Genomic DNA, 23980 nt, shown 5'->3' with positions numbered 1-23980 from the left:
TTCTTGTTCATATTGTTTTCATTGATATATTAGCTTCCATTGGTTGAAAGTAGAAGTAGATTATTGTCCCGTGCTTTAGTACATTGCATGAGCTTGTGAATCTACATTATTTTCTACACTTTAAACATGCTTCTATCCATAATAGTTTAGTTTTTTTTCTTTCTACTAAACCATTTTGCTGATGTGTGTACCTTATCATGAATTATGAGTATGTTGATCCCATGTTGCGTGAAAAAATCATGGAAATCATGAGAATCCTATTTATCTCCTCTTTCTAATTTCAACACCTTAATTTGTTGACCACTTTGTTTCTCTAGCAATGCCTTGAATTTTGTGAACGTGTCAAAGGTTTCATATTTCTTTGAAAAAAAATATACTCAAGTCTTTCTATTATAAATATTTATGTATGTTAAAAAATAGTAACTTCTTCATGGTGATTAGATTTGTGATGTATGATATAGAACTAACTTTATGAACCAACTTTAATGGTGCCTTTGCTTTAAAATACACTCCTTTAGGAAGCTATCTAGTATTGCTTTGTTAAGTTGTAATTGTCACATGAAGTAGCTAGCTATTGAAAAGGAGGAGAACCTTCAACCATCTTTTTTCTACTATTATAATTGTATATCACCAAAATTAAATACCTAAATTAAAATGTTACAACCAAAAATCATCCAAAATATCACCTTTTATGTAAACGAGGCGTCATATCTTATCATAATGATAAAATTATATATTCTAATTTTTGTATTCATCCTAACCATCAACATCTTACTAAAAAGTTTATCATATACAAAACAATCACTTCCCTTAAAGATTATATTATACCCTTTTGAGTAAATTAACCGAACACTAAAGAGATTATGTTTCAGACCTAAACCACAATACACATCTTGTATGTGCCTTTTCTAGCTTTATTTGGTCAACATATTAATTATTCTTTTTCACATTACATTTAGAAAATTTCCTGACCCCAAATTAACATTATTCCGTACCAAATCATCTAGATTTAATTAGACTTGTCTTTCATGTCATATGATTGCTACATATATGTCGCGCGGAATGAGTCGATCTTGCGGACAAGATAGACCTTCCTAGAATCTAAAGAAGACCTAACGACAAGCAGACCAACCAGACACTATCTTTCTCTAAATATGCTTTAATTAACAATAGCAAACAAAGGTTTTTAGGGCCTACCTTTGGTCCAACGCAAGCTTGTGGATGCCCTCGCTCCTTTGATCCAAATGAGCTCCTTTTCGCGAATCTGCAAACACAAACAAGGCAAACACATTAAATAGCACCTGAAAAACCAATTGCATAAAACATATTTAACATGAAAGTCAAGGAGTCCATGAAACAAATAACATAAGATACTTGTTGAGAAAAATGAGTTTGATTGTATTAATTCAAAAGAAGAAGAACCTTACAACCTTTGCCTTGACGCTGTACAAGCTCCTCCTAGGGTCCAACAAGATGTCTCCTCTACTTTGACAAGTTTCACTCACTCTCCAATGGAACCAAGAGGTATGTGATCTCTCCTCTCAAGCTCAACCAAAGAGTCTCAATTTCACCAGCATTTACCCTCAAAATGTTCAGCTTCTAACTTCTCTAGTCCTCACCCCAATGCCTGTATTTATAGTGCAATGGAGGGAAGTTACTAGGTCCTCCTTCAAAGGGATAAAGCACTCCTTCAAAGGGATAGCTCCTTTAGTCAAGGGATTAGCTCCTTCTCTTTTGGGATGCATGAACCACCTCAGAGCGAACAATCCACGTCAAAATTCCTTCTAGAAAACTCTAGAATTAACCCAAAGTGAGTTTTTTAAGATAAAAATTGCGCCTTTTGACTTTCACAGGGGTCCGCACCTGCACCGTTAGGAACAGAGTGGGTAGGTACGCAGCTTTTGTACACAGAAGGTGCGGGACCGCAGGTGACCATGAGAGAAAGTGTGGAACCAGAGTTACATTGATTTTTAATGTCTTTCTCCCACTTCCAAAGCTTGATTTGAAGAGCTGAGGTCCTAGACTTGCTTAGGAGGACAGTACAAGTGATGATATACCCATATTGACTGCAAATAATCATGGTGACGATATTTTTGTGTAACAGATTTCCCCCTAAAGTGCGAAGTCTGTAGTAGATGAGGATTTCATTTATCATATAGGAAGAGTGAAGTACTTTATCATTTCGAGGATTAGCTTGTGGAGAGCCCGGTCGGAACCTGTAAAAACATTCAATGCAAGATATATATATGAGACCATATCATCGCTGAGGTAGGCATTCCCATACTCAGATCAAAACTAACTAGGAAACCTATCTACTATCTGGTACAGGAATGATCTTGTAAAACATCATAAGTATAGACTCGTGTGAACACAGTATGGACGCAGCCATCTGTTTAAGAATAGTCCACAACATAATGAATACAAAATTCCTCGCAGCCTGGATGGTGGAAACTAGATCTAGGGTCTTCATTTCTATATGCCGAAATAGTACGATTCTATCCATGCGAATAAATGTGTTGATGTCGAACATGGTAGAAACCACTCGATTACCAGTCAATGATGTAAACTGTTAACAAGTGTGAGAGAAACCACCAATGATGTCAATGGCTCTCAAAGTACCCAGTACAATCCATGAGATGTGAGTAAATGTATTGATGTCTAACATATCATGGAATCCTTTGATTGAAAGTCAATGATGTAAACTGTCGTCAAAGGTGAGAAACCTGCCATTGAGGCATGCAGATCTCAAGGTACTGACGATCTCTAGATCATCTTTCTAGGTAATGTGCTGATGTCGATAGAAAGCAATCCGTCGTAGGCAAGCCCACAACACGAAATCATAGATCAAGTTGAAGAAATTTAGTTGCAAGGACTGACTCAAGGATGGTCAAGATGGATGACAGGTATTTTGCAAATGAATGGCTTATTGGCAGTGACCTCTTGAACACATAACGACACGACATATGGCTTGGTGACAATTGACCCAAAGTTAATATCCAGAAACCGACTGAAGACTTTCAATGTGGTTTGATCAACTGTTAGGCAAAGGATTTCCCAACCCAGGTGGATAAAAGTGTCGTGTTCAAGAGGGGTTACAAAGTATGACAAACAGACTCATTTTCCTCTCTTTTCCCCCACCATTTCTGGAAAGTACCTCTTTATTTTTGACAAGCTTGAGGAGGATAACATTTGCTTGATTATAAGCTCATCCTTCGGATGAGTCCAACTTAGTTTAGATTCGAACCCTAAGAAGGAGCGGTTCGTTCCTATTTGTAATTGAACAGGTCCTTTACTGTGAAATTTTAACGAGTCCAGTATAGGAGAAACTCGGTGTTTTTCAATTTTAGAGAGTCTGAAAAAACTTAAGAAAACTCCAGGGTTGACGTTTTTCGTAAATTTGTGTCTCCCAAGCCCGAAAAAGTATAAAATAATACTTGAGAGAACCGCTTGACCTTTTACGACCAAGGAGTACTTTTCGTTATTAGTGTCATCGATCCAAAAAAGTAAAAAAGCGATCAACGACATGTCGTTTTATAACCAATATCGAATTTGAAACGACAAAAATCCGGCAATCTTTTCATGTTTTTTACAGTCGGAAAAGAGCTGTAAGTGGACTGTCTTTTTAGTTCCATTTTAACGAGTTTAAAAAGAAAAACTCGGCAATCTTTTCATATTTTGAGAGTCTGAAAAGGGCTTAAAAGAGAACTCCAAGGTTTCACTTTTTAGTAAGTTTTAACGAGTTCGAAAAAATGATAAAAATGTACTCATGGTTTTCATTTTTTCGTAAGTTTTAATGAGTTCGAAAAAATGATAAAAATGTACTCATATGGCCGACTTTCAATTTAATTTACGAGCAGGAAAAGATGGAAAGAACTCGGCATTTTCATTTTTTTTATGAGAATGAAAGATAACAAAATAATCTCGGGATTTTCATGAGTTTAACGAGAATGAAAGATAGCAAAATAATCTCGGGATTTTCATGAGTTTAATGAGTCTTGAAAATAACTGAAATTGACTCGAGATAGGTTTCATTTTTACAAAATCTTGAAATTGACTCGAGATAAAAACTATGCTTCAAAGTAGTTTCATTTTTACACAAGCTTGAAACAGAGATAAAACTGTGCTTGATGCCCCCTAAGCATAACTGCTAGAGCGCATGCCCCCCCATCTTCATTTCATTCAACTAAAGTACAAGCTCGATGGAATGAAGGTTCATGTACGAGATCATTTGAAAGACTCGACCTAAAACTGTAAGAAAATTATGCAAAACACTGAAATAACTAACCTAAATATACAACTTAACATTTATGAGATCTAGTCAAACTCTCGACTCAAGTAGAGGAGGATTTGTTTCATTTTTTAACGAGCTTGACATAGGAAAAGAACTATGCTCGGATTCAGTTTCATGTTTACGCAAGCTTGAAACAAAAACTATGCTTGTTATAAGTTCGCATGCCCCCAGCACAATGACGCCAATCAAGGTACATGCCCCCCAAGCTTCATTTCATTCAACCAGGTGGATGAAATGAAGGTTTACTTTCGAAATCTTGGAAAGACTCGTGGGAGATGTTTCATTTTTTAGTGAGGTTGACACAGGAAAAGAACTATCCTCAAAACCCTTGTTTCATTTTTTAAACGAGCTTGACACAAGATAAGGAACTATGCTCATAACTACTCTCTACAATCTACCTAACAAGGAACTATACTCTAAAAAACCTTGATTCATTTTTTAACGAGCTTGACACAAGACAAGGAACTATGCTCTAAAAAACCTTGATTCATTTTTTAACGAGCTTGACACAAGACAAGGAACTATGCTCTAAAATCCTTGATTCATTTTTTAACGAGCTTGACACAAGACAAGGAACTATGCTCATAACTCCTTGTTTCATTTTTTAACGAGCTTGACACAAGACAAGGAACTATGCTCAAGACATCCGGTTTCATTTTTTAACGAGGTTGAGACAGGAACAAACTATCCTCGTATCTACTTATATAACCTATCCTTGTTTCATTTTTTAACGAGGTTGACACAAGACAAGAAACTATCCTCGAACCTGATTCATTTTTTAATGAGGTTGACTCAGTAACAGGAACTTTCCTCGAACCTGATTCATTTTTTAACGAGGTTGAGAGAGGAACAAACTATCCTCGTGTCTACTGATCATGGCTTCCAACTGGAAGAAAGACATGTCAATGGACACACCTTGATCATGGCTTCCAAGAGGTCTTCATCAGAAGGAAGAATAGTTCTCTGGAAGGAACACATGTCAAGGGACTCAAAAGGGATAAGAACATCGGGTTCAAATAATCCCATAGAGTTTTCCATGTCAATTACTGGATCTAAATCAAAGGAAGATGAGCAAACAGTGAGAGGCTCACTTACATCGGTAATTGAAAACATGGGACCAATTGCCACATAATTAACCCGTGGCAGGGTAGATACCACTTTAGAATCAGGAACATTTAGGGGTGTCATATTATTGGTAGTTGAAACAAGACTAGGGAACGAAAGCTAGTCTACAATCACAATACTGCCATTGTGAGGGAAATACATCACGCGAAAGAGTGTCGATACGACAGCTTTCATTGCATAAACATAGTCTCGCCCAAGGAGTAAATTGAAATCCAAGGGACCTCGAACTACCATAAGATCAATATAGACAGTTTTACCTTCCAAGGTAATAGAAAACTTAGGAAGGATCCCTAAAGGTTCACTAATGGTTCTGTTAAAAGCTTTCAGATTCTGCGTAATAGGCGCAAGCTGAGGGGAACCCAAAGCTTTCCAAACAGTTGAGGATAAAATACTAACATAAGCACCTTCATCTACCTGAGTACGATGTATGTCCCTACCACCATCCTTGACAATGATTTGGAAAGGGATGGAGGAAGGAAGACGAGGTTCTGTCAGTCTATTCCAATCAAAGGAAAAGACCTCAGTACTTGGAGGGGTTCTGTAGAAACAGGTGAAATGCCCCCCGACGTAGAAGAATCTGATGTAACAAAAAGAACCTGAGCGGTATGAAGTTCTCTCTCTAAAGGGAAAGTGGGATCGACCGAATGTGAAATTGAATCGACCACTTAATCAACTAACGGATCATCAACCTGAGTGACATGAGTTTCACTCTCCAATGGAAGAGTGTGATCGACTGTACTTGAAATTAGATCAATCACTCCGTCAGTTGACGGTAGGTTGGGAGAAAGTTTATGGTAACCAGTTGGAAATTCTTGCTGTGGAACAATAAGGTTTTCCAACAATTTTGAGGCTTCATCCATGTGAGGGCAAATGTGAGTTTGATGACTCCCTTTGCATAACTTACAAGGAAACCTAACTTTACCCTTTTTCCCAGGAACCTGACTATCACTGGTTGATGGATCAATGGAAAGTTGATGAGATTTTTCTGACCATACTTCCAAGACCTTTGGAATACCAGGACAATTGATAAGGAAGTGGTCACCCTTACAAAGCCTGCAAGGGTATTTGGGTTTACGATGCATGTTGGAGGTTTCCTCAACACAACTAACACTTACAACCATAGTTGGTTGGTTGACTTCTTTCTTATCTTGCTTCTTCTTCTTCTTCTTCTTCTTCTTCCCTTTCTTCTTCTTCTTAGCCACCTGGTTACTAGCATCGAGGCTTTTACCAAGCGAAGAGGAAGAAATAGAGGAAGAAAAATTAGGCGAAGAAGGTAAAGGGTCAACAGAAGGTTGGTGATGTTGAGATGGTGAACTCTGTCGAGGTGAAGCATTCGGTTGAGGTGGAACAATTGGAGTATTTGGGGTCAACGAAGTTGAAAATAACCATATCGGTAATCCTATTGTAAATCCAGGTAATGACAAAGTAGCCATATAAGGAGGACCAACATTTCCAAAGAAAGGAAAAGTACTAGGATCCTCGTTAAGAGGGGTTCCTTGGTCGGTAAATTCCGGAACATTTTCCATTATATTCAACTTCAGTGAATTTTATTAACAATTTAAAACTAAAATTAACAATTCACAATTCACACCTATGGTCTCTAAAAGTAAAAACAAACAAATTAACACACACTATCAAATCTAGGAGTCAAACCACACACAAACAGTAACTTTCCGTACCGAAAACACTAGTTGGTGATGAAATCCAACGTCGCAGAATTCAATACAGAAATAGCAGTTGGAACAGTTACCCCGGCAACCTGCTTAATGAATAGACTGGCACAAGTTTCTCCACTAAACCGTCTCGAGTGAAGAGAACCCCCCAGAAAATCCAAGTGAGTCTCGCCGACGTCTGCTCCAGGTACAGTGGGATCTTCCCACCACTGTAACCTTAGGAAGAATCCTAAAGAATATGGTCACTAAGGTTACCAACTGAAACAAGTATACCTGGGGGAACAGTCTACGATCCGATACGCACGCAAGGGCAGAGTAGCAAGCTCAATCCCCTTGAAGGCTCCTTGACATAATCCAAGGTTTACGAACAAGTGACCCCAGGCTCCTCGACAATGGTTAATCCGAGGTTTACCGTTTTTAATACGTGAATATCTGGCGTCGTTCCGAATGAGGAAGGATTGATTCCCACACTGGTTCAGACATGATCTCGTGCTTCTCCTTTAAGAGGAGCTTTCCCAGAGCATAAATGCAACAATTGGATTTCTTCCTACCACAAGATACAGCTACTTGTTTGTTTTACTGTCTTGGAGAGTTAATTACTCCCTACTCCAAGACACTAGCCTAAGCTATGTTGGTGTATCAGAGCCCTAGAAAATAAAAATATTACTAGATGAATTTTAATTAAGCGCTGTGTTATTAAGGCTGTTATTACTCAAATGGGTAAATGGATACGAAACCAATGGTGTTATGACCCAACTCAAAACTGAATGCAATCGAATATGATAATGTAATCCTTTCAATTCGATGAATCCTAACTAAAGTAAGGAGAGAGTTTCCATTCACTTCCAACAATGCAAAAAATTGATCACTAAGAGAAAATATAACAAATTCTCTAATGCACTAATTTCATCAAGAAAAATTAATGCAAATCAATTCCAAAATAGTTTTTTTTATTTTTATTTTTGTGTAAATTCAAATCAAAGATAACTGATCTAAATCTACGATTGATTTTTTCAGAATGTAAACTATGCAATTGTAATCTATGCACAATTCACTTGAAATGTATGTAAATGTAATCTATGCACATTTTTCATTCATATTCTGAAAATGAGAATTCTAATTATGCAAATGTGATCTATGCAAGAGAATTCTCAAACACAAGACGATTCTAATGTAATCTAAGAACTAATCAAGTGCAAGTCGAGAAAATTGGGTGAGAGTTCCAAAGATCAAAAAATAAAAACACTCAAAGGCGATTAACACTCATACACAATTTAGCCCCTCACAAAAGCAAAAAGATGCAAAATTGTGAAAAGACTGAGACAAACCTCGAAGTAATGACCAAAGCAAATCAAATTTAGAATTTCTCAAAAAAGAGACTCAAAACACCCAATTGATAAAAGCTTAAAGCAGGAATGCCAATGGAATTAACCAAGGAAAGTTTCTGACAAGTCACATGCAGGTCTAGGTAGTGGCTAAAACCTATAAACAAATTCTAAACTGATACAAAAGAGAAAAATTTAACATTTTTCAAATTTTTGACAGGGTACGCAGGCAACCTGTTTACACAGGTGCGTCCACGCTTTGTGCACAAAGAAAAAGTCTGTACAGGTACGCACTGTGCTTAACTCAGAGGGTGCGTACCTCTCCAAAAACTATGAAAAATGAAAACTAACTCAGAATTAGCTAAATTCACCCAATCCCACAATCATCAAGTCAAAAACAGATACAGGAAAAATAGTTTCTCAGGTCAAAGTATAGACAAAGAAAACAATCAAGTCCCCAGTGGAGTCGCCATTTTGTCGCGCGGAATGAGTCGATCTTGCAGACAAGATAGACCTTCCTAGAATCTAAAGAAGACCTAACGACAAGCAGACCAGCCAGACACTATCTTTCTTTAAATATGCTTTAATTAACAATAGCAAACAAAGGTTTTTAGGGCCTACCTTTGGTCCAATGCAAGCTTGTGGATGCCCTCGCTCCTTTGATCCAAATGAGCTCCTTTTCGCGAATCTGCAAACGCAAACAAGGAAAACACATTAAATAGCACCTGAAAAACCAATTGCATAAAACATATTTAACATGAAAGTCAAGGAGTCCATGAAACAAATAACATAAGATACTTGTTGAAAAAAATGAGTTTGATTGTATTAATTCAAAAGAAGAAGAACCTTACAACCTTTGCCTTGACGCTGTACAAGCTCCTCCTAGGGTCCAACAAGATGTCTCCTCTACTTTGACAAGTTTCACTCACTCTCCAATGGAACCAAGAGGTATGTGATCTCTCCTCTCAAGCTCAACCAAAGAGTCTCAATTTCACCAGCATTTACCCTCAAAATGTTCAGCTTCTAACTTCTCTAGTCCTCACCCCAATGCCTGTATTTATAGTGCAATGGAGAGAAGTTACTAGGTCCTCCTTCAAAGGGATAAAGCCCTCCTTCAAAGGGATAGCTCCTTTAGTCAAGGGATTAGCTCCTTCTCTTTTGGGATGCATGAACCACCTCAGAGCGAACAATCCACGTCAAAATTCCTTCTAGAAAACTCTAGAATTAACCCAAAGTGAGTTTTTTAAGATAAAAATTGCGCCTTTTGACTTTCACAGGGGTCCGCACCTGCACCGTTAGGAATAGAGCGGGTAGATACGTAGCTTTTGTACACAGAATGTGCGGGACCGCAGGTGACCATGAGAGAAAGTGCGGAACCAGAGTTACATTGATTTTTAATGTCTTTCTCCCACTTCCAAAGCTTGATTTGAATAGCTGAGGTCCTAGACTTGCTTAGGAGGACAGTACAAGTGATGATAGACCCATACTGACTGCAAATAATCATGGTGACGATATTTTTGTGTAACAATATATACAAGCCGAAGTCTCATTAATAGCAATGGGAGTAAGCATTAAACAATCAGAAAATAGTTTTATTAAATACCATGAATAACTGGTAGTTGTGAAAGTTTACATTACATGAAGTGTAAAGAGTGTTCAAACATCAACATGGTTACACTGACACAGAGAGAGGACAAATTAAAAAAAAATAAAAGAAAGAGAATGGCGCTATAGGCAGCATTATTTTCTCCTCCAAATTTAGCTGTATCTCTGACACCAAAACAATATAACCGATGCACAAGAGTATAAAATAAAATCTGAAAAGAGGCTTCTACGCTATATACTCCTCATGTTACGCCTTTTAGGAGGCTGCAGTTAATTAATGGGAAGTGACAGCCACGCAATCCACGGTTTCAAGGAGATTTGAAAGTCGTATTACATCTCCGGAGGTTCCAACTTTTAACCATAATTACCCAGTTTGATTGAATTCCGTAAGATATGATAAAAATTTGAATAAAAAAATTCAGTTTTCATCCTGGTAAAAACAATACCTTTCACTCACTCTTCTTTAAAATTATTTTAAATTATAAATCAGACTTATCACTTTTTTTCAAAACTTTAATCTTTTCCAAACATAAAATCTAAAATATTTTTCCAATTTAAAAACTTATTTATCTATAATCCTTCCTAATAAATAATAAATATAAATTTATTTAAAAAATATATAATATCTCAAAAATCAGTCTCTTTTTAAAATTAGCACCTTATCACAAATTAGCACAGATAGATTATTTCCTTTCTTGTTTTCTAAACACAAAATAGAAAATTAAAAATTAATAACTTTCTTATTCCACTATAATTTTCTATTTTCTTTTATATTTTTATGTCGATAGGTGTCCCCCTATTGGAATTGGCAATTTAATCATTTCCTTAATTAATCTTTTTGATCGGATGGCTTGAATTGAAAGATGCCAGTATATTCTCGTAGTCTCACTAAATCAATAAATAAAATTCACAATAGTAACTTTTTAACCACGTATGTTCATTAGTGAGAAATGTATTTAAAAAAATTGTAAAATATTAATCTAAGAGGCGTGGATCAAAGAGTAACAACCCACCGACAGTTTTCCTCAATCTTGTGAAACGATTAAAAGTTGAGACGTGCACCTTATACCTCTTCATATTTTGAAACGTATGTCTATTCAACTGTTTGCCAAGTGTTTTGTCCATTAATTTAACAATTACCATATGTGGGTGGTTTAAATGTATCCGTGTTCAACCATGCCTTTTCACATTCTGGTTTCAAACGTACACATGCTCAACCATACATTTTCACATTCTCAAACGTACCCATGTTGCCTAGTGGTTTGTCCATTAATTTAACAATTACCATATGTGGGTGGTTTAAATGTATTTGTGTTCAACCATACCTTTTCACATTCTGGTTTCAAACATACCCATGCTCAACCATACCTTTTCACATTCTCAAACGTACCCGTGTTCAACCATTTGCCAAGTGTTTTCTGACACCTATAAGGATTACCTGAGTGATTTCCTATGCGTTACTAATTCTCAAGCGATTTGAAGGTGGTTGCATTACTAATTCAACAATGCAGTTTTTACTATTGATAGTCGTGATGATGTATGTCTCTGTGGGCACTACAAACTGTGATTTTGTGATAAAAGCCGCAAGAGAACGAGGAAGTCCAGCGACATCAAGCAGAAGCGCCTTGATTGGATCTTCACCACCTGATTGCAAGTTGAAATGCTGCAGATGCACTCCCTGTGTGAGAGTAAAAGTTCCCATTCATCCCGGCACCATCAAGTAGCTGTGTCATGGCGAACCGATGCCAACAAATGCCCAACGTCTTGTTTATCCAATGAAGATGCAGGCGACATTGATGTGTCGTTTCCCAATAACATCGTGGATTCCAAGGCGATTAACCTTGGGAATGGCTATGCAGAGGTTAAGCGAAGACGGGATGAAGGTGAGAAGTTGGAGAATGACCGAGTTTAGTCGAGGGTGCTCAACGATGTAGAAGAGGAGGGATGTTTCTGGAAGATGCTTACCCTTTAGTGCCCCTGGTTCCAACCCTCAAGTCCCAACACTTAGACAGATGGTTGACTTTCAATTCTTCTTGTCCTTCATGTCGAAAATCCTCGCTTGATCTGCGGTTCAAGGCATCAACAGGGGTCATCAATGCAGTTGCTGAAGCCTCCCAAAGCTCCCAAATGCGCGTTTCGGAAAGAAGTGGTGTTATAGTGGCTCATGCTAGTCCCTCCTTCACTTATCTCAACCATGACATGCCACAACTATCACTAATGTTAACAACGTCTCCATTCTTAACATTCAAAGAAAGCTCTTTGTCCTCTCTGATTGTTTTGTCAATAAACCCTTCTCTTCTGACATTTTCTTTGCTCAAATTCGAATCGAACTCCTGCTTCTTTTGCATTTTGAAATTGAAATCCGCAAAGCCTAAATATCTAAGCTTTTTGTGTCACGAGATTTACCTATAATTCATTACAAGAACACAATAACATCATGATCAGATTAATGGTTCCATTCCACGTAATCAACAGAATTGTTCACAAACTTCTTGATATTTCGCGATTTCTTCTTGATTTTTCATAGCATTGACTTCATATTAGCGTTATATGCTATGTTTTTGAGAGTTTTATGCTGAATTGACTGTAATTTTTGTCTAACTATACATTTAACCGTCCTTTTATTTAAGGTTCTCTACCACAATTCATAGTTCCTTTGACGAGATTTGAAAATAATTTTACAAAATTTTCACTTTAAATGCAAGTACCTCCAAAACTACATTGTGACATTGCTTTCAAAATGAACGGTTCAATTCTGCCTATTTAATAGAGCTATTCATGGTTTGAAGTGATATTGAAGGGTTTTGTCCACGATCTTTACCTCAAATTTGAATCTTTGGTCACGGACAAAGGCTTCTTTCTCGTTCTCGAATGACTTTTACCTCAAATTAACCACTACGGCTCAATTTTGCCTATTTTACAAAGCTTTCACGGTTTTAAGTGATATCGAAGGGTTTTCTAAAATCCCTATATGCTAATTGATAGGAATGCTAAGCTCAGAAGAAATCTGAGGTACTGAGTCTGTTCGTTATTAGGGTCGTTGATGATTTACTCTATTAACGATATTTTTGTGGGTTTACTCTGTTAACGATTTAAGGGTGCAACTCTTCTTTGTTGATGGGGTCGAGAGTTATGAGGAAGCGTGCATGGAGCCAGGGGATCGGATCCTTGAGCAGTGGAACACCGAGCAAGTGGAGTATTAAACCGGCAGAACCTGTAGGTGGTTTTCAAAATCCAGAAAAGTTCCACGGCCTGGGTGGTAATTTATTTTTTGACCCGATAAAACGTGGAGCTGCCACGTAGCATTACAAAACCACTCTTTTCGGGTGATAACATTTATGCAGCTAGAAGAAGGGATGAATGCGATAGTCATCAAATCAAAAGAGTTAGGATCGACCAAGATTTGGATGTGCAGGTTTGACGGAGAGGCGGACACGATATGTTGGAGAATTATTGATGACATTAATATTGGGTCCCTACTCTCTTTTCCTAGTCGCTTCCTTTTTTTCTACCCCTCCTCCTCCCCTCCCCTCGTTTCTGGTCTCTTTTTTTTTTAATTATTATTATTATTATTATTATTAGTATTATTTTTAACCTAATATTTAGTTATTTACTATTAAATTATTATTATTTTTTAACCTGATATTTAGTTATTTACTATTAAATAAATTATAATAGTAATATTATTAATCACAATTCATTTAAATTATTATTATTTATTTATTTATTATTATTATTATTGTTTATTTATTTATTTGTTTGTTTGTTTTTCTATATATATTTTTATTTTGTTTCTAGGATTTTATTATATTTATTTGTTTATTATTATTATTATTATTATTATTATTATTATTATTATTATTATTATATATATTTTATTTTATTTTCATTTATTTATTTTTATTTTTATTTTTGTATTTTTTTTAATTTATTTTATTTTATTATTTTATTTTTTTTAGTTTCTATGTATTTATTTAATTGTTAACCCCCTTTTAACAACCAATTAAATTATATTATATTATTTATTTATTTGGTCCCATATTTCAACTAACTTCATATTAAATTATTTTATTTATTCATCCTTTTTCGAGGTTAGGACCTTATTCCTTTCTAGCCGTTGGCCTAGCTAGCTGTTGGAGACTCTGCTCATGCTATTTAACATGCAAAGCTGGATCTGGTTCTTCAACTTATCCTAACGATGAACCACATTGGCTGGTTCGAAACGCGTCGACAAATGATAGATCTTGTGATTTATGCCGAAAAATCTCTCATAAATCGATATGGATCACAGAAGCCTCAATTCGACATTAATATTACAACTAATATTAATATTAATATTTATGAAAAATATTAAAAACATTTGGTATTAAAAATACTATTAATATTGTTTAATTTACAACAATATTATTATTATTATTATTATTAATTAATACATATTAATATAATTCACATTAACAACATTAAATATAAATAAAATTTTAATATCTAGTTTTAATATTATTTATGAATATTAATATTAATATTAATATGGAAATTCATTACAGATTATAATACATAATATAAATTTAAGTTATTTTAATTTTAATTTATTTAATGTGGTAATTTTAAATTATTTTAATTTTGTTTTATTTTAATTTATTAATAATATTAATATTAATGCTAATAAATATTGTTATTATGAATATCATTAACATTAATAACATTAAATATTTATAAAATTTTAATATAAAGTTTTAATATTATTTAATAATATTAATTTTAATTTTAATTTTAATAATAATATTAATTAATATGAATGTGAATATTAATATTACTTTTAGTATTATTAATATTTATAATTAATATTTATGTCAATATGAAAATCAACCATGGTAAATGATGGCCAACCATGTTTATTTTAGGGTTTATAATATTCATTTAAACATCACATTGTGAAAAACATTGTCTCAATATGAAAATCAATCATGGTCAACCATGGTCCAACGTCTCATTATGAAAAATATTTTATCAATATGAAAATCAACTCTGATCCATCATGGTCAACCATGGTCAATAATCATGGTCACATTGTAACAAAGATTGTCTCTTGGTCCAACAACAATGGCCATCCATGGTCAACCATGGTCCAACGTCAATTGTGACAAATATTATCTCAATATGAGACTCAATCATGGTCAACCATAGTCTAACATTGCATTCTGACAAAGATTGTCTCAATATGAAAATAAATCACGGATAACCATGGTTGAACGTCGCATTGTGACAAAGATTGTGTCAATATGAAAATCAACCATAGTCAACAATGGTCGACCATGTTTATTTTGTGGTTTATAATATTTATCTTAGGGTTTATATACCCAGGGTATATAATATTATACCCTTAGATTTGATATTATTCCCTTGGGTCTACAATCCTCTCAGTTTTTAGTATTAATTCCTTTTGTTTATTAGTCACTAGGGTTTATAATATTAATCTCTTGGGTTTATTAATATAAGGGTCCATATTCCTAGGGTATAATATTATTCATATGGTTTATAATATTAATCTTAGGATTTAATATAAATCCATTGGGTTTATAATCATGGTCAATCGTGGTCAACCATGGCCCAATGGCACATTGTTTACAAAGGTTGTCTCGATATGAAAATCAACCACCGCCAAGCATTGTCATTCACGGTGAACCATGGTCCATTGTCACATTATAACAACGAGTGTCTCAATATGAAAATCAATCATTGCCAACCATATTCAATCATAGCCAATCATGTTCAACCATGGTCAAATGTCGCATTGTGACAAAGATTGTCTCAAAATGAAAATCAATCATGGTAAAACATGGTAACTATGAAAATCACGCATGGTCAACCATGGTTAAATGTCACATTGTGGCAAAAATTTTCTCAATATCAAAATCAACCATCATCAACCATTATCAACCATGCTCTAATGTCACATTGTGATAAAGATTTCCTCAATATCAAAATCAACCATGGTAAATCATGGTGAAAGATCATCAATAGGCATGCTTACAGTATGACAAAGATTTTCTCATAGTACAACATCACATTGTCACAACCATGGTCATCCATGGCCAACTATGGTTAACCATGGTCCAACGTCGCACTCTGACACAGATTGTCAATATGAAAATCAACCATGGTCAACCATGCTCCAATGTCACGTTGTGACAAGGATTCTCTTTATATGAAAATCATGGTCAACCATGGTCCAATGCCACATTCTGAAAAATATTGTCTCAATATGAACACCAATCATGGTCAACATGATCAACCATGCTTGTTTTAGGGTTTATGATATTTATCTTAGGGATTATATACCTTGGGTTTACAATATTAATCCTTTCCTTTTTTATGCTTTTAGTATTAATCCATCATTTTTATTAGTACCTTTGGTTTAGAATATCAATCCCTTGGGTTTATTAATCTAAGGGTTCATATTCCTAAGGTATAATATTATTGATAGGGTTTATAATATTAATCCTAGGGATTAATATAGATCCCTTGAGTTTATAATCCACTAGGTTTATAATATAAATTCCTTGGGTTTATGATATTAATCATAGGGTTTATGTTCCTAGGTTTAATTTTAAGCCCATTGTTTACAATATTAATCCCTTGGGTTTATTAATTTTAGGGTTTATATTCCTATGATTTAATATTCATTCTAGGGTTTAATGTTATTCCCCTCGGTTTTTAATCCCTTGGGTTTTTAATATTAAACCATGGTCAACCATGGTCAACCATGTTTGTTTTAGGGTTTATAATATTTATCTTAGGTTTTATATACCTTGGGTTATACTATTAATCGTTTTGGTTTTTTAGGTTTTTAGTATTAATCCCTTGTTGTTATTAGTTCCTTAGGTTCATATTATCAATCCCTTGGGTTTATTAATCTAAGGGTTCATATTCCTAACATATAATATTATTGATAGGGTTTATAATATTAACAAGTGTTTAATATAAATTCTTTGGGTTTATAATCCATTAGGTTTATGATATAAATTCCTCGGGTTTATAGTATTAAACATAGGTTTTATATTCGTAGGGTTTGATATTAATCCTAGTGTTTACAATATTTATCCCTTGGGTTTATTAATCATAGAGTTTAATATTCGTCCTAGGGTTTAATATTCACATTGTTACATTACAAAACTTGGGTTTAATACAAGGTTTATAATATTAGGACTTTTTAATATTTAGTTTATAATACTAAATTTTAATATTGGCTTTATAATTTGTGATACTAGGGCTTATAATATTAATCATAGGGTTTAATATCAATCCCTTGGGTTTATCGATCACTTGGATTTTTAATATTGATATTTTGAGTTTATTAATCCCTTAGATTTATAATATTAATCCCTTGGTGATGCAGGAGCATCCAGCTAAGGGCACCATGACCGGGTGTTGGTCTCAGCTGAGGAGGAGAGGTTCATTATCTTTTAGATTTCATTTATGTTTGCTAATTAAAAACAGTGTAGGAACTTGTTTTATTTTATTGTCAGTTGATACGTATTTAGGGAAAGCACAGTTAGGTGGAGGTGGTTACAGCCACACTGTTGGTTTGTCTTTCTTTTATTTATTTTATAATTATTTATTTTTGAAAAAAAACAACAATAGAAAGAAATATATTATCTATGTATTCCACAGAACGAGAAAACTAAAACAGCAAGATAGTTATCAACTGTGTAACTGAAGAAACAACTGCAAACAGTTTGCATAACTATATTGTAACATTACAAAACAAATGTACCATAGTGTGGAAGGGGTTCGATATTCTAGCACAAAAGAATAATACAAAGAGAGATATTTTTCATTCCTGAATCCATCTATCAAAATACTGTTTTATTATCTAATTTCTATCATCTGTAACGTGAAGATAGCTGTATAATTTACCAGAAATCCTTCCGGAATGAACAGAGATGAAGTTCCAGTAACCAAGTGACAAGAAAAGATACAACTTCAAAAATCAAAGATAGACAGAGGCACAATATCAACGTGAAGACTGAGCATAAAATTCCACTCATATCGACAAACTACAGAAGTATGAGAGTATGCTACAGCCTAAGCCCTTCGTTAAAAAAATACAACCGCAGAGAAGAGCATTCATAAAAGAGGTAATATTGTACATCAAAAATTTATTTCATTCATATTTAAAAGTGTTACAGTATCAAAGCTTGCATTTAAACTATATAAATACAAGCTCTAAAGTCCAACAACCCTAAGGCCGAGCAAACCCTCCTCCGGGAGCAGAACGAAGAAACAAGGGTTAGGTTTATAACCCTAAAATCATTCCAGACCACTGAAGAATCAACGAAATCAAATACAATTGAACTCGAAGGCCAAATTTCCATCAACCAAACGACGATACAACAGAGACGCAGGTCGACCAACTACACTACGGAACGAAACAACTAAAGAAACCCTCGACTAAACAAGTTGCAGCAAGGAATGATCCTATTGGTTCCATTCGAAGGAAGGGCTGAGTAGTAATCCAACCAGAAGTCACAACGACCTGCACAAAGAATATAACAAGCATTAGCATCATCAACTAAAGGTTAAAGGAGAAAATGGACGACTGACAGTAAGGGAGAAGAAACATCGAAAGGATTTACTAGTTCAATAGCCAACGCTGGGCGAAGGAACCCACACTTGGGTCACGGCCATTGCATGAAACCCTGCTCATAAGGAGCAGTAACTGTTGGCACACAAGAAAAACTATGGATGCAACATTTAGTAGAGAACGAGTTGATACCTTTCAAGAGTTGAGCGAACACAGAGGAAATCATCCTTTTGAGGCCACAACCTATGTTCACAACACGCAGACAAGTCAAACAACAAAATAACCATACAGGCAACTGAAGAAACCATTAAGAAAGCTCAGCAAAATGCGTAAGGAACAAAGCAGAGACAGTGAGTACCGGATCTCAAGTGATAGAGCCGAGCTAACGAGAATGTGAACACAAACACTGAGCATAGTTACCCACTTACCAACAGAGAAGCCCATAATCGGTGTGAATAGAGTATCGGCTTGAAACTATCACAGTCACCCATAGAACCGGTGAGCAAAGCTCTCACACCAAACAGAGTAGAACGAAAATGACGGAGAACAATGAAAGCGTTAGGGTTTAGCCAAGAGAGGGAAGGAAACCCGAGGCCAGGACAACTGTCCTCTCGGCGTACAGGGTAATCAATACAACCAAAATATATGTGCTAATCCTTATTTACCAAACTAGTCACATAATTGTTGATTAAATCATTTGTTGATTAATTATTATTGTGGTGATTAAATCATAAATCACGAGCTGGTCCCATCATAGTGGTATCAGAGTAGGATTTAGAGTTTTCCTGAGAAATGGAGGTAGGAAGATGAGGTCGTGGAAGAGGTGCCCGGGGAGTAGCAAAGGAAGGATTGTGGGAGGAAATAAGGATCCTTACTGCCTGTTTGGAGGTAGTTGAAGCAGGGAGGAGAAGGGATCCAAAGATAGGAGATGATAGCGAAGAAGAATCTGTAGTGACAATAGATGGATCGGATGAAGAAGGACCAGAAATGAGATTGTTGAGGTCGGTCCTATTGGCTAGTAGCAAGCCTAAACTAGAAATTCCAAATTATGGCTGCAGCTTGTCCACATAAGTTCTATTGGACTGGATCAGTGAATTGGACAAGTATTTTGAGTGTGAATAGGTCAGTGAAGATCAGAGAGTTAAGTTCGCTGCAACAAATCTGAAGGGACATGAAACCCTATGGTGGGATAGTGTCCAAACAGAGAGAAGGATGAACAAGTTGCCAATAAATAAATGGTCAAGAATGGTGGCCAAGTTGAAAGGAAGATTTCTGCCCAAAGACTACCAGATTGCACTTCATCGGTAAGTGCAGAATTTGAAACAAAAAGGGATGACAGTAAGAGAGTATACTGAAGAATTCTACTATTGATAGTGCTGATGATGTAGGTCTCTGTGGGCACTGCAAACTGTGATTTTGTGATAAAAGCTGCAAGAGAACAAGGAAGTCCAGCGACATCAAGCAGAAGTGCCTTGATTGGATCTTCATCGCCTGGTTGCAGGTTGAAATGCTGCAGATGCACTCCCTGTGTGAGAGTAAAAGTTCCCATTCATCTCAGCACCATCAAGTAGTTGTGTCATGGCAAACCGATGCCGACAAATGCCCAGCGTCTTGTTTATCCAATGAAGATGCAGGTGGCATTAATATGTCGTTGCCCAATAACATCGTGGATTCCAAGGCGATTAACCATGGGAATGGCTATGCAGAGGTTAAGCGAAGATGAGATGAAGGCGTGGAGTTGGAGAATGACCGAGTTTAGTCGAGGGTGCTCACTGATGTAGAAGAGGAGGGCCGTTTCAGGAAGATGCTTACCCTTTAGTGCCACTGGTTCCAACCCTCAAGTCCCAACACTTAGACAGATGGTTGACTTTCAATTCTTCTTGTCCTTCATGTCGAAAATCCTCGCTTGATCTGCGGTTCAAGGCATCAACAGGGGTCATCAATGCAGTTGTTGAAGCCTCCCAAAGCTCCCAAATGCGCGTTTCTGAAAGAAGTGGTGTTATAGTGGCTCATGCTGGTCCCTCCTTCACTTAACTCAACCATGACATGCCACAACTATCACTAATGTTAACAACGTCTCCATTCTTAACATTCAAAGAAAGCTCTTTGTCCTCTCTGATTGTTTTGTCAATAAACCCTTCTCTTCTGACATTTTCTTTGCTCAAATTCGAATCGAACTCCTGCTTCTTTTGCATTTTGAAATTGAAATCCGCAAAGCCTAAATATCTAAGCTTTTTGTGTCACGAGATTTACCTATAATTCATTACAAGAACATGATAACATCATGATCAGATTAATGGTTCCATTCCACGTAATCAACAGAATTGTTCACAAACTTCTTGATATTTCGCGATTTCTTCTTGATTTTTCATAGCATTGACATCATATTAGCATTATATGCTATTTTTTTGAGAGTTTTATGCTGAATTGACTGTAATTTCTGTCTAAATATACATTTAATCGCCCTTTTATTTAAGGTTCTCTCCCACAATTCGTAGTTCCTTTGACGAGATTTGAAAATAATTTTACAAAATTTTCACTTTAAATTCAAGTACCTCCAAAACTACATTGTGACATGGATTTCAAAATGAATGGTTCAATTCTGCCTATTTAATAGAGCTATTCATGGTTTGAAGTGATATTGAAGTGTTTCGTCCACAATCTTTACCTCAAATTTGAATATTTGGTCACGGACAGAGGCTTCTTTCTCATTCTCGAATGACTTTTACCTCAAATTAACCACTACGGCTCAATTTTTCGGATTTTACAAAGCTTTCAAGGTTTTAAGTGATATCGAAGGGTTTTCTAAAATCCCTATATGCTAATTGATAGAAATACTAAACTCAGAAGAAACCTGAGGTACTGAGTCTGTTCGTTATTCGGGTCATTGATGATTTACTCTGTTAACGATATTTTGTGGGTTTACTCTGTTAACAATTTCAGGGTGCAACTCTTCTTTGTTGATGGGGTCGAGAGTTATGAGGAAGTGTGCATGGAGCCAGGGGATCGATCCTTGAGCAGTGGAACACCGAGCAAGTGGAGTATTAAACCGGCGGAACTTGTAGGTGGTTTTCAAAATCTAGAAAAGTCTTTTTTGCACCGCTTCCATGGCCTGGGTGGTAATTTATTTTTTGACCCGATAAAACGTGGAGCTGCCATGTACTCTTTTCGGATGATAACATTTATGTAGCTAGAAGAAAGGATGAATGCGATAGTCATCAAATCCAGATAGTCATCAAATCAAAAGAGTTAAGGATCGACAACCAAGATTATATTGTGTTGGATGTGCAGGTTTGATGGAGAGGCGGACACGACATGTTGGAGAATTATTAATGACATTAATATTATAACTAATATTAATATTAATATTTATGAAAAATATTAAAAACATTTGGTATTAAAAATACTATTAATATGGTTTAATTTACAATATTATTCTTTATTATTATTATGATTATGATTATTATTATTATTATTATTATTATTATTATTATTATTATTATTATTAATACTAATTAATACATTTTAGTATTAATATAATTCACATTAACAACATTAAATATAAATAAAATTTTAATATTTAGTTTTAATATTATTTATGAATATTAATATTAATATTAATATGAAAATTCATTATAGATTATAATACATAATATAAATTTAAGTTATTTTAATTTTAATTTATTTAATGTGGTAATTTTAAATTATTTTAATTTTGTGTTATTTTAATTTATTAATATTATTAATATTAATACTAATAAATATTGTTATTATGAATATCATTAACATTAATAACATTAAATATCTAAAATTTTAATATAAAGTTTTAATATTATTTAATAATATTAATTTTAATTTTAATTTCAATAATAATATTAATTAATATGAATGTGAATATTAATATTACTTTTAGTATTATTAATATTTATAATTAATATTTATGTCAATATGAAAATCAACCATGGTAAATGATGGCCAACCATGTTTATTTTAGGGTTTATAATATTCATTCAAACATCACATTGTGAAAAAGATTGTCTCAATATGAAAATCAATCATGGTCAACTATGGTCCAACGTCACATTGTGACAAAGATTGTCACAATATGAAAATAAACCATGGTCAACCATTGTCGACCATGGTCAACCATGGTCCAATGTCTCATTATGAAAAATATTTTATCAATATGAAAATCAACTCTGATCCATCATGGTCAACCATGGTCAATAATCATGGTCACATTGTAACAAAGATTGTCTCTTGGTCCAACAACAATGGCCATCCATGGTCAACCATGGTCCAACGTCAATTGTGACAAATATTGTCTCAATATGAAAATCAACCATGGTCAACCATAGTCTAACATTGCATTCTGACAAAGATTGTCTCAATATGAAAATAAATCACGGATAACCATGGTCGAACGTCACATTGTGACAATATGAAAATCAACCATAGTCAACAATGGTCGACCATGTTTATTTTCTCTTTTATAATATTTATCTTAGGTTTTATATACCTAGGGTATATAATATTATACCCTTATATTTGATATTATTCCCTCAGGTTTATAATCCTCTCAGCTTTTAGTATTAATTCCTTTTGTTTATTAGTCACTAGGGTTTATAATATTAATCCCTTGGGTTTACTAATCTAAGGGTCTATATTCCTAGGGTATAATATTATTCATATGGTTTATAATATTAATCCTAGGATTTAATATAAATCCATTGGGTTTATAATCATGGTCAATCGTGGTCAACCATGGCCCAATGGCACATTGTTACAAAGGTTGTCTCGATATGAAAATCAACCACCGCCAAGCATCGTCATTCACGGTGAACCATGGTCCATTGTCACATTATAACAACGATTGTCTCAATATGAAAATCAATCATTGCCAACCATATTCAATCATAGCCAATCATGTTCAACCATGGTCAAATGTCACATTGTGACAAAGATTGTCTCAAAATGAAAATCAATCATGGTAAAACATGGTAACTATGAAAATAAAAAATGGTCAACCATGGTTAAATGTCACATTGTGGCAAAAATTTTCTCAATATCGAAATCAACCATCGTCAACCATTATCAACCATGCTCTAATGTCACATTGTGATAAAGATTTCCTCAATATCAAAATCAACCATGGTAAATCATGGTTAAAGATCATCAATAGGCATGCTTACAATATGACAAAGATTGTCTCATAGTACAACATCACATTGTCACAACCATGGTCATCCATGGCCAACTATGGTTAACCATGGTCCAACATCGCACTCTGACACAGATTGTCAATATGAAAATCAACCATGGTCAACCATGCTCCAATGTCATGTTGTGACAAGGATTCTCTTTATATGAAAATCAT

The 23980-nt window shown here is 34.9% G+C and overlaps 1 pseudogene; it reads right to left on the bottom strand.

The window, feature by feature from the left end:
* LOC149233620 (cytoplasmic tRNA 2-thiolation protein 1 pseudogene) overlaps window positions 1-11721 on the bottom strand; it is a 70758-nt pseudogene extending 59037 nt beyond the window's left edge.
* Window positions 11722-23980: the final 12259 nt, after the last annotated feature.

This window comes from Pinus tabuliformis, chromosome J (genome assembly GCF_031772625.1).
Source record: "Pinus tabuliformis cultivar Carrire ecotype Pingquan chromosome J, CPIR1, whole genome shotgun sequence".
NCBI lineage: Eukaryota > Viridiplantae > Streptophyta > Pinopsida > Pinales > Pinaceae > Pinus > Pinus tabuliformis.
This window is presented reverse-complemented; position numbering and strand designations above follow the sequence as displayed.